At 44.4% G+C, this 15226-nt stretch overlaps 2 pseudogenes; both read left to right on the forward strand.

Annotated features, from left to right (window-relative positions):
• Window positions 1-6128, forward strand: part of LOC119498631 — a 74171-nt pseudogene extending 68043 nt beyond the window's left edge.
• Window positions 6129-8843: 2715 nt separating this feature from the next.
• The window catches only part of LOC119498630, a 30576-nt pseudogene continuing 24193 nt past the window's right edge, over window positions 8844-15226 (forward strand).

Here is a 15226-nt window from a genome sequence, read left to right on the forward strand (position 1 = left end):
GAGCCTCCCGAACCGCTGACTCAACCTCCCAGGTCAATGTCCCCACCACCAAGGCTGCCGGCAGAATGGTGTCTGAAACACTTGGTGACTCCTCTGATGAAAACTGCCGGGATAACGCGTCAGGCTTGATGTTCTTGGAACCAGGACGGTAAGTAATGGTGAAGTCGAATCGACCAAATAATAAAGCCCACCGAGCCTGGCGGGAATTCAGTCGTTTGGCTGACTGAATGTAAGCAAGATTCTTGTGATCAGTCCATACAATAAACGGGATCTCCGAACCCTCCAACCAGTGTCTCCACTCCTCCAGGGCCAACTTCACTGCTAACAGCTCACGATTTCCCACGTCGTAGTTGCTCTCAGCTGGAGACAGGCGTCGAGAGAAGAAAGCACAGGGACGTAATTTCTTATCTGGTCTGGAGCGTTGGGAGAGGACAGCCCCCACACCAATGTCCGAGGCATCAACCTCCACAACAAACTGAAGAGAAGAGTCAGGTTGCACCAGGATAGGTGCGGACGTAAAGCGGTCCTTTAATAAGGCAAACGCCTGGTCCGCCTCAGGAGTCCAGCGAAAAGGAACAGCGAGGGATGTGAGCTTGGTCAGTGGTGCAGCAATTCTGCTGTAATCACGGATGAACCGGCGGTAAAAGTTGGCGAATCCAAGGAAGCGTTGTAATAGCTTTCTGGAGGATGGTTCCGGCCACTCTGCCACCGCCTTGATCTTTTCCGGATCCGTCTTCACCTGCCCACTCTCGATGATGTAACCAAGGAATCCAACAGAGCTTACGTGAAACTCGCACTTCTCAGCCTTCACAAACAGCTTGTTCTCCAGTAGCCTCTGGAGCACTTGGTGCACATGGAGCTGATGTTCTGCGAGATCAGAAGAAAAAATCAAAATGTCATCCAGGTAGACAAACACAAACCGGTCCAAAAAATCTCTCAAAACATCATTAACCAGTGCTTGAAACACTGCAGGAGCGTTAGTCAGTCCAAAAGGCATCACTAAGTACTCAAAGTGACCCAGTGGTGTGTTGAATGCTGTCTTCCATTCATCTCCTTCCCGAATCCGTACCAGATGGTACGCGTTTCGCAGATCCAGCTTGCTGAAGACAGTAGCTCCCTGTAGTGGTTCAAAAGCAGAACTGATTAATGGTAGAGGGTACTTGTTCTTTACTGTGATATTGTTTAACCCTCGAAAATCAATACACGGGCGGAGAGTCTTGTCTTTCTTGCTTACAAAAAAGAATCCTGCCCCTAGAGGCGAAGAGGAAGGTCTGATGAGGCCTGCAGCCAGAGAGTCATTAATGTAGGTCTCCATAGCACCTCTCTCAGGACGTGACAAGTTGTACAGGCGGCTTGAAGGCAGAGTGGTACCAGGTAGCAGCTCAATAGCACAATCATACGGACGATGAGGTGGCAAGGATAACGCTCTCTCCTTACTGAAAACCTCCCCGACATCATGATATTCAGGGGGCACAGTAGACAAGTCAGGAGGAACACAGGGCGGAGGAGCAACACTGATATCTACTGGTGGTAATGCAGACTGCAGGCACGAGGAATGACAAAAACTACTCCAACCCATAATCTTACTAGTCGACCAGTCGATCTGGGGGTTGTGTAGCTTTAACCACGGGTGTCCGAGAACAAGAGGAGTCTTAGGGGCAGAGAAAACAAAAAAACTGTATTAGCTCACGGTGGTTTCCAGACAGAATTAGAGACAGAGGTTCAGTGTGGTGAGTGACTAACGCTAAAGACTTGCCGTCTAAAGCACAGACTCTGACAGGACACTCCAGAGGTTCAATGCTGATGCCAGCCTGAGAGACTAACTCAGCATCTAGAAAACTCTGCTCTGCACCTGAGTCAATCAATGCTAACAGGGGCAAGGACATGTTACTCATACACAGTTTAGCAGGTATTTGAGTTCGAGGTCTAGTGTTGGTGGAGACATCAGTTTTACTCACCAGTATCCCCACAGCTACTGGTGAGCCCGCTCTTTTGGGCGGAGAGGACATGCAGCAAGGAAATGTCCGACTTGACCACAGTAGATACACTCACCCGCTCGGATCCGTCTCTGACGTTCAGCGGGAGTGAGATTAGCCCTGCCCACCTGCATGGGTTCATCAGGCTGAGCAGAGGAGCTGGAACCGGAGCCGAGAGTCTCTGACGGGCTGGAGGCAACTCTCGCGAGAGTAGGGGTAGCGGCAAAAGAGTTCACGGGAGTGTGGGATTTGTAGTTCTTCTCCCGGCGTCTCTCCCGCATACGGTTGTCCAGTCTTATAGACAGATCAATAAGAGCATCAAGGGAGTTAGTATCATCACGGACAGCAAGTTCATCCTTTAACTGCTCACACAACCCGTGTAGAAAAACTCCTTTTAATGCCTCGTCATTCCATCCAGCCTCCGCAGCCAGAATCCGGAAGTCCACAGAATACTCCGCCACACTTCTTGGACTCTGTCGTATGTTAAGCAAATGTTTAGCAGCGTCTCCAATACATACAGGGTGATCAAAAACTTTCTTCATTTCACTCATGAAACAATCATAGGACAAAGAATTTATCCCTCCTCTTCCCAACATTGCTTCAGCCCAGTCCAGTGCTCTCCCTCTTAATAGTCCCGTAACATACGCTACCTTGGCTTGGTCTGTGGTGAAGGTGACTGGTTGTCGGGAAAAAACCAGAGAACATTGGAGCTGGAATCCTTTGCATCTCCCCAAATCACCGGCATATGGTTCAGGTGGGGGAACAGGTGATTCTCTGAGTGGCTGAGGCGGAGAAGGAGGAGGCAGAGCGGGGGATGGGGCTAATTTGCCTGAAATTGTCTCCAAACATTTTCCCATCTGAGACATTTGTTTTCCTAAGGCTTGTTGGGTCTCTAATAACCCCTGAAGTAATTGGTGATGTTGTCCTAACAAAATATCATGGCTGGAAACAGCCTCCTGAAAAACATTTGTGTCTGCTGAGTCCATTGTTATGGCCAGATCGTTCTGTTATGTTCTGGTTTAAACAACAGCGTGGACTCAAATGCAGCACACAAAGAGACGTTTTAAAGTATGAACAAAAATAATATTTATTTTAACAAAAAGGTTCCAGGTAGATCCAGGAGCAGAGAGCAGGAGTGAGCAGGCAGGTCTTGAAGCAGCCACAGCAGGCAGGAGAACAGACCTGAGTATAGAGCAACAAAAAAACGAGGTTTAGTCCAAACAAGTCCAAAAAGAAACACAAGAGCAACCGCAGAGACAAGAGTACAAAATCTAGGAGCCTGATTTAGTGACTGTACCACTGTGGGTGACGGAACGATCTGGCGATGAGTTGTAGGAAAACCGGGGTAGATATACTGCTGGTGATTGTGATGATTGATTTCAGCTGCTCCTGCATGCCCGCCCAGAGGAGGAGTAGGAGGAGGAGACAGAAGGCCACACCTCCCAACACACAGACAGACAAACAGGGAAACATAAACAGGAGACACAAGGGCAGGGAAACAAAGGAAACACAAGGAAAACCTAAGCTGCCAATCTGAATACATGACAAATTGTCGCCTCTTTAATCTTCACATTGCGACATTAATGTGATCCTGGTAATGATCCACAAAAAGATTATGATTTTAAAAATAACAGTTTTGTTTCTGGGAGCACCGCTATAAAATTGAACCCAATCTCTAACACTTAAACTGGAATCATGTTGGCGGAGTAAAAAGGAGTAAAAATCAGTGTCAATTCAGCATAAAGGCTCCTGTGGATACCCATTTTTCCAGAGCCTATATTTGGTTCTGGAATAGGCTATTGTAAATAGAAATATGTAGCCTATAATACTTTATTTTTCTGTACCATTATTTAGCTTTGATCAGTTGAAAACCTTTAGCTGAGGTGAAGGCAGGCAGTCATGCCAGGATATTTATGTAGTGTGTTTGTCTTTTGACCATCCTGGATTTCTTAAATTACTGGAATGTATTTTTTAAGATAAAATTAAATCCTTAGGATTTGTTTAATTTGGGTAACCTGATGGGAATATAGGATACATGCGCAAACTGCAAAACTGAAAAGTAAAAAACATAGACATACAGGCATAAAATGTATAGGCTTATTACTTTGCTGTGTTTTATTTAAACATTTATTCCATACTATCCCTTTAATACATTGAATTTTGTGCCTACAGGTTGTGGTCACCCTGTGCTTGTCACATATGGTGGGAACCATCGCCTCCTTCCACGACACCACTGCTGTAGCCATCACTATGGGAGCAACACTGGCCATTTCTTTCGCAATTCTTGCATTCTCTGCACAGGTCAGACAACCAGGCTGAACAAATGTTTCCTGTATACAGATATCATGATCTGTGTTTATTGTAAGCAGATAGATGTGCAGACATTTCATTGGCCTCACGTATCAGCTTGGAAGTTATAGCTTTCATATGTTTCTTGTAAGGAACATCCAAAATTTGACTTTAGGAGGATACATATTGCAAGCGCTGGAAAACAGTATCAGAGGAGGCACAATGTGAAGGTAGAGCTGAAACGATTAGTCGATTAAAGTGGCAGTAGGCAGTATTTTTTTGGCATCATTGGGCAGAAATTCCATAATAACCTTTCAGCATATTGTGATTAACGTGTTCTGAGAGATAACTAGACTTCTGCACATCCTCGTGGCTCTGTTTTCAGGCTTTAAAAAATCTATTATCTATCTATCTATCTTTGACCAATCACAGGTCATTTCAGAGAGAGAGCGTTGCTATTGGCTGTGCTCCGGTCATGTGACCGGTACTTGACTTCCTTCAAGCCATCTCAACCTGATCTCAACATGGCTGCCGGGTCACAAACTTTCTAATTTTACAGCTTAACCGTGCACTACAAGATGATTCTGAAAACATTTGAGGAGAGAAATAGGTATTAACGTAACATAATATACATAAACAGGGTATAGAGACCGTTTCATAAAAAATAACTTTTTTTAATCAAATTTGCTCCAATCTCGCCGACTTCAGCTTTAATTAATGAAGATGCTTGACAGAAATTTAGTCAGGAACTATTCTGACAATAAATTAATCGACCTTTAAAAAAAATAAATGAGCGTTTCTTTGGTTCCAGCTTTTCTAATTCAAAGATTTGATAGATTTTATCTTTTTATATCATTGTAAAGTTAATATCTCTTTGGTTTTTCGCCTGTTGGTCAACTAAAATAAAAGTTTTAAAGATGTCACCTTGGGCTCTGCAGGGTAGAAAGAGTATTTTCTGACAGTTTATGGACTAAAAAAATATCTATGAATGGAGAAAATACTCAGAAGATTTATTGATTATTAAAATTACCGGTTCAGATGTGTTCTCTATGACAGCTGTTTTTACTCAACTGTATCCACTGTACAAACAACTACAGTATATCCCTTTTATATTCCAGGTCTTATTAAAAACATGTTGAATTTAAGCCATTATGTGCAAATCCTGTTTTAGATACTGTGTTATGAATCCAATCTTCAACACTATGCTCCAAAATACTTGATTATTACCTGCGTCAAAGGATTTATCTGTCGAATGCTCATTTCGTGCAGTGAGATGCAGGATTACATACTCATTAGGCTATAAGGCTAGTGTGCAATAAATAATATCAATTAAAAATAAAAAAATATATATAAAGAAATAAACGCTAAAAAAACAAAATAAAAAATTATAAATGTGTAGTAAAAATATTCAAATGTGTACGTTTATAGTGGCGCAATGTGCAAGTTCTCAGTATAAAATTATTTTTTTTAATTAAATTTTATAAATTATTTTTTATGTATATTGATCAACACATCATGTATTGTCTGTTATTGTTTTCTTTATTGCTGTTGTTGTTGTTGTCTATATTAAGAAATATAAAGAAAAAAATGTATTAATGAAATGAATTAACGTACTAATGTCTTCCTCTGTTATTTGCAGACTTATGATTTCACTATTTGGTACGGTGTTCTGCTGATTCTGACTGTGGACGTGATCATGTTTGGGTTCTTGCACCTTCTACTACTTGTACATCACTGATGTGGCCTATGGATTTCTGGGTGCTCTGCTGTATTCACAGGTATGGGAGAAAAGAACAACGTTTACATGTATATGATAATACTGCTATCTAAAGTAGAGGTAGATATGACGTTTTACAAACTATTGTTATCGGTGGAACTGGGCTCTGATAGTGACTGATGGCTGCACAGCCTCCACCAGTCATACAGAGACGTAAATCACCGTTTTGCTTGGAGGCTTCATACACAAACTCAAGGTAGAGGGAAAAAAAAAAATTATCTCGAATAAATAACGTAACACTATCAGCTCTTTGTCCACGATACAAGACAGGCAGACAGGCAGGAAAATAAATTATTCAACTGCTACTGTAACTTGCTTACCAATTCAGCCACGTACTGTAACTTATCCATAAAATGATATCACACACTTTAGGATCCTCTTTACCACGGGAAGATACACAAGCATTAATATTTGTAAGAGTGGCATTTAATAAGGTAACGGGATGCACAACAGAAGTAATCGTGGCCAGTCATACTGTAAACCACAGAACAGCACATCGCCCATTGTAAATAAATAGAACATAATGCAACAATGTAAGCCACCAAATCACACTTCAGGATATTCTCTTACGAATTATTAAATTCAGAGTGACAAAAAATGTTATTAAAAACGCTGTATGCACAAGTAGTCGACTAGACTGCTGCAGAAGTAAAGAAGATATCGGCTTTTCCTGCTCCAAACTATCGATATTATATCTGCCTTTAAAAATCCACTATCGGTCGACCTCTAATCTAAAGGAATGTACAAACATGACTTATACAGCACTTCCTCTGCTATTAAGTAAAAGGAACTAAATTATATCAAATACACTTCTGTTGTCCTGGTCACGTCAGTAGGTTAAACAGTGCAATCACTGATAAAAGCATTCATTCACTCATTCATCCACTGCAGCTATGAATAATTCTTCTGAGAGAAAAAGGAAGCTCTGTGTGGTGTCAAAATGCTTTTTTTTTTACATTTAACCTTGTGACTTAGTTTTATTTTAAAGCAAAAGAGTGTACAGTTGTGAAATAAGCTTCTTTATCAAACACATTAAAGGCCCTGCACTCCCACACACGGTGCTTTTATTAAAGGCAAAATGAAAAAACAATGTATAGACTCTAGGGCTGACTCCCATGCTTTGAAGCTTTGACCGTTGCCATGGTAATCAACCTCCAAATCAGTATTTAAATGCTTTGTGCTATATATATATACATATATATATATACACAGTACATGTATGTATGCATGTATGTATATGTGTATATATATATATATATATATATATTTTTTTTTTTTTTTTTTTCAGTGCTCCAATGACGCGGTGAAGCGTCAACCAATCGTTTATGTTTCACCCTGGTTCCGTTCGATCAAAAAGAAAATGCCGTTAGCCAGTTCCCAGTGCTATTTAACGATGTAATACGTCAAGGAGCGCTTGAGCAACACTTGAACGCCGACTCGCTGACAATGTAGCCGGCCACACTGGCCGTTTTGTTGCTTTGGTCGCTCATAGTTTGAACACAGCAAAACCCCCGTTGAGCCACGAAGGAGGGGCCAACGTTAAAGCTGCAGTGCGTAGAAATCCGGAAAACGCAAAATCCTGCATCCCCTCGAGCTGCTCTCTCCTCTCTCTCCTCTCTCCGCTCTCCCCTCTCTGTCCGAAGCCCCTCCCCCCACACGAGAACGGGCATATGCACGCGCTTCATACGTGCTCGCTACATCTGAGGAGGCTACCGCAGCGAGCTACACATTACCTTCTAACGACATCAACAGTTTGGACTGTCTTTTTGAAAGTCTGTCTTTCTTTTTTTGGGTTGTTTTGAGGTGTAGGCAGTTGCTGCCAATGCTGGAATAGCAAGCTTTCCAGTAGGTTGTTCCGCCATTGACCGAGGCTTTCACTATCTGCAGAGACCAGACGTGAACGCGCATCTCCTTTTGTGGAACAGCCAATAGGAACGCTCTCTCTGAAATGCCCTGTGATTGGTCAAAGTCTGCCGTCACGGGCAAGATTTTCTAAAGCCTGTAAACAGAGCCATGAGGAGGTGCAGAGGTGTAGTTTTCTCTCAGATCACTTGAATTACAATATGCTGAAAGGTTATTATGGAATTTTTGCCAAATTATGCCAAAATATTGTTGCCTACTGCCACTTTAAATGTTGTGTCAAATCCTACTCATTGTGCCTTTAACAGCTTCAACAGAAAAGTGATGACAGTTGAAGGCCCAGCCTTGAGAAGAGATCTGATCAGGAAAAATAAATGAAAACACCTGTGAACAATGAATGTGTAGGTGCTTTGAAGGTAACCAAGTCTAAGGGAGTGTAAGGGCTCTATAAAGGTCTATAATTGGATTTTTTAACAGCAGACATTTTGGCTTGTCATAGTACGTAGGAAATGCACAGGTTTTACAAACAATGATGGCTCTGTTCTATTCACCAGTGAGTCATGACAGTGCGACAGTGAGCCAGCATGCACAACACCAGGACCCTGAAACTGAAGCTAAAAAAAATGATCCGCTGAGTTACAGACATCTCTATCCCAATGTAAGTCTATGGGAAAAAGTCTTTTTGGGTCCAATGGCATAACGTGACGGACACAGAAGTTGTAGTACCGCCGTTTGGCAACTACGAAAATTGGGATCAACAACCGGCGTTCTGCCTGGGGGCTTAGCAGTGTCCAGCGTTGCATACTGCGTTGCATGCAATTCGCATACTATTGGTTTCATATTAAGGTTTCGGACATACTAAAATATCTCACATACTGTTTTAGCATACTAAATAGCATGTGTGGAATTTCAGTTCTCTTAATACATCCATGGTTTATTCACACAAATGTACGTGAATTAGAAATTCAATCTGGGATAAAATTCTACAATTCTACAATTTCATTTAGCAGACGCTTTTGTCCAAAGCCAGGTACATCTGAGAGTTCACACAACACAAGCAAGGATCTGGATAGGAGGGAACAACGTGACTAAGAGCCAACGACAGCTTCAAGTCTGATCGGACACAGGTGCTGACAAGCAGTGCACAAAGGCGATGCACAGTGTGGATAGAAGCAGATTTTTTTTGTCATCGTCATCATTTACATTATCAACAATGCCATCAATGTCATCATCATCATCATGAATATCCTAATCAACATCAGCAACATCCTCAATATCATCATTATCAATATCATCAATAGCATCAATGTCATTAGGTGCGGAGGGGTTCATGAAAGAGCTGGGTCTTTAGCTTTTTCTTAAAGGTGGAAAGAGACTCTGCGAAAATCTAGGGATTTTTTGACTGTTGGTGAATCCAAGACCACATGACGTTTTTTTGTCATGACACAACAGTCATTTTCCCAGAATATTTGCTGATTGTAAGAGAAGTGGCACCACAGCGCAAGTTTTACTTCCTAATGTTTACACCATTCTTGGGCAACAAGATTTCATATTAGCAACCCTGTACATGCTGACAGGCAGCTATAAAACAATGATTCACTAAATGAAACCATAAATGTATTCATTGCAGTTCAGACGCCAAAGTTAATGAGTAAACCCTACAATATAATTTAGAAAAACAGGAACTTCACACAGCTGCTAAACAGAGTGTACACCATCATACCCGTGTTTGTTTTGCACACGTTGATCTTTTTATTTGACTGAACTTCTGTGTTTGATCCACAGTTTCCTCCAGAATGTCAGATACAGCAGACTCCCTCACATCTAAAGAGACACAGGACGCTCCTGGTTATGATGTGTCATCACCACCACCACCACCACCACCACTGTCATACTCCTCCGAAGGACAGCAACCTCCACCCTACTCTGCAGCCCTGGCAATGTGCCCTCCACCCAAAATCGAGACAACTTGCACCTATCAGCCTACCACTGGATACGATTCTTTCCCCGACGTCAGCCCAAAGGCCTCGTCGGACACAACTCCACTGAAATCCTCATCTTCTTTTGATGACAAGACAGTGAGAAGAACATTTATTAGAAAGGTTTGTACGACTTGCTATGAGCACGTTATCCTACACCAGATTTTCCCAACCTGTTGTCGAGACAGAGCTTCCTGGAGTTGCAACTCGCAAGAGAAATTTCAGGGAACGCACAAGATGATTAACAGGATAAGATCTCTTAAATTGTGGGGTTTTTTTTCTAAACTTTGCTTTTTGCTGTAAATTAATGGATCATTTTACATCCTCAGACCTCTTAAATTTGTAAAATAAATCAATCTGGGAAGGAAAAATAACTTGTAGACATGTGAAAAGAAGGTGCAAATAGACGTTGCTTTTTTTGAGGGGTTAGGAACCACTGTTTTACACAAGTTTGAGCCAAAAGTGTCAATCATGAAAAGCCATAAAATCCCCTTGGTTCAAAAAACATCAATTAAATCTGCAGTGGGTAGAAATGGAGCAAATGTGATTAAAAAAAGTTATTTTTATAAAACGGTCACTATATCCTGACAGTAGTGCATGAGACAGGTAATCTGAAAAAAAATCATGTTCATCCGGTGTCCTCCGGTGCTCCTAACGGCATCTGCAAGATTTCACAGACCGGAGGAAAACAACCAGTCAGAGCCGAGCTGGAGCCTGCCGTCTCTGAGCAGCTGTCAATCACTCGCAAACTCTGATCATGTTATGTTCTAGTTCACAAAAACGTGGACTCAAAAGCAGCACACCACGAGAGTCTTTAAAGAGTGAACAAAAGAATATTTATTTAAACAAAAACAGGTTCCAGGTTGATCCAGGAGCAGCGTGCAGGAGTGAGCAGGCAGGTAGGTAGTAGCCACAGCTGGCAGATGAACAGACCACGGAGGGTGACGGAACGATCTGGCGATGAGTAGCAGGAAAACCGGGGTATATATACTGCAGGTGTGATGATTGGTAGATTGTTCTCAGCTGCTCCAGCCGAGCCCGCCCAGAGGAGGAAGAGGAGGAGGAAGGCCACACCCCTCAACACACTGACAAACTAGACAAACCAGGGGAAAACACACAAGAGACAAAAGGACAGGGAAACATAGGAAACAAAAGGAAACCCTAGACTACAGGCAGTGATAACATGACAGTACCCCCCCCTTAATGAGAGCCTCTAGGCGATCTACCAGGTTTCTCAGGATAAGCCTGGTGAAACTCCCGAACCATCCCAGCATCTAGGATGCGGGAACGAGGAACCCAGGAGCGCTCCTCTGAGCCGTATCCCTCCCAATCTACCAGATACTGAAGGCCCCGGCCTCTACGTCTAACATCCATCAGTCGTCTGACTGAATAAGCTGGCTGACTGTCAATGATCCGGGCGGGAGGAGGGGGATTGGTCGGAGGGACCAGAGGACTGGTGAGGACCGGTTTTAGCTGAGAAACATGAAATGAGGGATGAATCCTAAGAGACTTTGGCAGGATGAGTCTGACAGTGGTAGGATTAATAATCTTCTCAATTTCAAAAGGTCCAATGAAACGGGGAGACAGTTTTCTGGAGTCAGTCTTCAAAGGTATATCTCTGGAAGATAACCAAACTCTCTGACCTGGGATGTAGACGGGAGCTGGGGTCCTGTGACGATCCGCGATCCTCTTGTTTCTCTCAGCTGTCCGAAGCAAAGCATCCATAGTGTCCTTCCAAACCTTGCGGCAGCGTCGAAGGTGATGCTGCACAGATGGCACAGCCAACTCCTCCTCTTGTGCTGGAAACAGTGGTGGCTGGTAACCTAGTGAGGCCTCAAAAGGAGATACACCAGTGGCAGCAGAAGAGAGAGAATTATGCGCATATTCAATCCAACATAACTGTGAACTCCAAGAAGTTGGATTAGTAGCAGCGACACAACGTATGGCAGATTCCAAATCCTGATTAGCCCTCTCAGACTGTCCATTCGTCTGAGGGTGGAAACCAGAAAACAGACTGACAGTGGCTCCGAGGGCTTGACAAAAAGACTTCCAAACTTGAGAGATGAACTGAGGACCACGGTCTGAGACGATGTCCACAGGAATACCATGCAGACGAAAAACATGATTAGTCAGGAGTTCAGCTGTCTCATGTGCAGAAGGAAGCTTGGGAAGACCAATGAAATGAACGGCCTTGGAGAACCGATCAACAATGGTAAGTATCACTGTCTTACCATTAGAAGGTGGGAGACCGGTGACAAAGTCCAAGGCGATGTGGGACCAAGGGCGACCAGGTATGGGTAATGGGCGGAGCAACCCCACAGGCGGCCGATGAAATGTCTTTCCCCGGGCACAGACTGTGCAGGCGAGGACGTATTCCTTGACGTCCCTCTCCATTGTGGCCCACCAGAAGTGTCGTCTGAGGAGTGACAAAGTCCTACTCATCCCAGGATGGCAAGCGAACCGGGAAACGTGTCCCCACTGCAGGACCTGGGAGCGAACTGACACAGGAACAAACATTCGATTAGCAGGGCCAGTACCTGGATCCGGTTCTTCACGTTGAGCCTCCCGAACCGCTGACTCAACCTCCCAGGTTAACGTCCCCACCACCAAGGCTGCCGGCAGAATGGTGTCTGAAACACTTGGTGACTCCTCTGATGAAAACTGCCGGGATAACGCGTCAGGCTTGATGTTCTTGGAACCAGGACGGTAAGTAATGGTGAAGTCGAATCGACCAAAGAATAAAGCCCACCGAGCCTGGCGGGAATTCAGTCGTTTGGCTGACTGGATGTAAGCAAGATTTTTGTGATCAGTCCATACAATAAACGGGATCTCCGAACCCTCCAACCAGTGTCTCCATTCCTCCAGGGCCAACTTCACTGCTAACAGCTCACGATTTCCCACGTCGTAGTTGCTCTCAGCTGGAGACAGGCGTCGAGAGAAGAAAGCACAGGGATGTAACTTCTTATCTGGTCTGGAGCATTGGGAGAGAACAGCCCCCACACCAATGTCCGAGGCATCAACCTCCACAACAAACTGAAGAGAAGAGTCAGGTTGCACCAGGATGGGTGCGGACGTAAAGCGGTCCTTTAATAAGGCAAACGCCTGATCCGCCTCAGGAGTCCAGCGAAAAGGAACAGCAGGAGATGTGAGCCTGGTCAGTGGCGCAGCAATTCTGCTGTAATCACGGATAAACCGGCGGTAAAAGTTGGCAAATCCAAGGAAGCGTTGTAAGAGCTTTCTGGAGGATGGTTCAGGCCACTCTGCCACCGCCTTGATCTTGTCCGGATCCGTCTTCACCTGCCCACTCTCAATGATGTAACCAAGAAATCCAACAGAGCTGACGTGAAACTCGCACTTCTCAGCCTTCACAAACAGCTTGTTCTCCAGTAGTCTCTGGAGCACTTGGCGCACATGAAGCTGATGTTCTGCGAGGTCAGAGGAAAAAATCAAAATGTCATCCAGGTAGACAAACACAAACCGGTCCAAAAAATCTCTCAAAACATCATTAACCAGTGCTTGAAACACTGCAGGAGCGTTAGTCAGTCCAAAAGGCATCACTAAGTACTCAAAGTGACCCAGTGGTGTGTTGAATGCTGTCTTCCATTCATCTCCTTCCCGAATCCGTACCAGATGGTACGCGTTTCGCAGATCCAGCTTGCTGAAGACAGTGGCTCCCTGTAGTGGTTCAAAAGCAGAACTGATTAATGGCAGAGGGTACTTGTTCTTTACCGTGATATTGTTTAACCCTCGAAAATCAATACACGGGCGGAGAGTCTTGTCTTTCTTGCTAACAAAAAAGAATCCTGCCCCTAGAGGCGAAGAAGAAGGTCTGATGAGACCTGCAGCCAGAGAGTCATTAATGTAGGTTTCCATAGCACCTCTCTCAGGACGTGACAGGTTGTACAGGCGACTCGAAGGCAGAGTGGTACCAGGTAGCAGCTCAATAGCACAATCATACGGACGATGAGGTGGCAAGGATAACGCTCTCTCCTTACTGAAAACCTCACCGACATCATGATATTCAGGGGGCACAGTAGACAAGTCAGGAGGAACACAGGGCGGAGGAGCAACACTAATATCTACTGGTGGTAATGCAGACTGCAGGCACGAGGAATGACAAAAACTACTCCATCCCATAATCTTACTAGTCGACCAGTCGATCTGGGGGTTGTGTAGCTTTAACCACGGGTGTCCGAGAACAAGAGGAGTCTTAGGGGCAGAGAAAACAAAAAACTATATTAGCTCACGGTGGTTTCCAGACAGAATTAGAGACAGAGGTTCAGTGCGGTGAGTTACTAATGCTAAGGACTTGCCGTCTAAAGCACAGACTCTGACAGGAGTCTCAAGGGGTTCAATGCTGATGCCAGCCTGAGAGACTAACTCAGTATCTAAAAAACTCTGCTCTGCACCGGAGTCAATCAACGCTAACAGGGGCAAGGACATTTTACTCATACACAGTTTAGCAGGTATTTGAGTTCGAGGTCTAGTGTTGGTGGGGGCATCAGTCTTACTCACCAGTATCCCCACAGCTACTGGTGAACCCGCTCTTTTGGGCGGAGAGGACATGCAGCAAGGAAATGTCCGACTTGACCACAGTAGATACACTCACCCGCTCGGATCCGTCTCTGACGTTCAGCGGGAGTGAGCTTAGCCCGACCCACCAGCATGGGATCATCAGAGAGAGCAGAGGAGCTGGAACCGGGGCCGTGAGTCTCTGACGGGCCGGAGGCAACTCTCGCGAGAGTAGGAGTAGCAGCAACGGAGTTCACGGGAGTGTGGGATTTGTAGTTCTTCTCCCGGCGTCTCTCCCGCATACGGTTGTCCAGTCTTATGGACAGATCAATAAGAGCATCAAGGGAGTTAGTATCATCACGGACAGCAAGTTCATCCTTTAACTGCTCACACAAACCGTGTAGAAAAACTCCTTTTAATGCCTCGTCATTCCATCCAGCCTCCGCAGCCAGAATCCGGAACTCCACAGAATAATCCGCCACACTTCTTTGACTCTGTCGTAGGTTAAGCAAACGTTTAGCAGCGTATCCAATACATACAGGGTGATTAAAAACCTTCTTCATTTCACTCATGAAACAATCATAGGACAAAGAATTTATCCCTCCTCTTCCCAACATTGCTTCAGCCCAGTCCAGTGCTCTCCCTATTAACAGTCCCGTAACATATGCTACCTTGGCTTGGTCTGTGGTGAAGGTGACTGGTTGTCGGGAAAAAAACAGAGAACATTGGAGCTGGAATCCTTTGCATCTCCCCAAATCACCGGCATATGGTTCAGGTGGAGGAACAGGTGATTCTCTGAGTGGCTGAGGCTGAGGAGGAGGAGGCAGAGCGGG

This window comes from Sebastes umbrosus, chromosome 12 (assembly GCF_015220745.1).
Source record: "Sebastes umbrosus isolate fSebUmb1 chromosome 12, fSebUmb1.pri, whole genome shotgun sequence".
In the NCBI taxonomy this organism is placed as follows: domain Eukaryota; kingdom Metazoa; phylum Chordata; class Actinopteri; order Perciformes; family Sebastidae; genus Sebastes; species Sebastes umbrosus.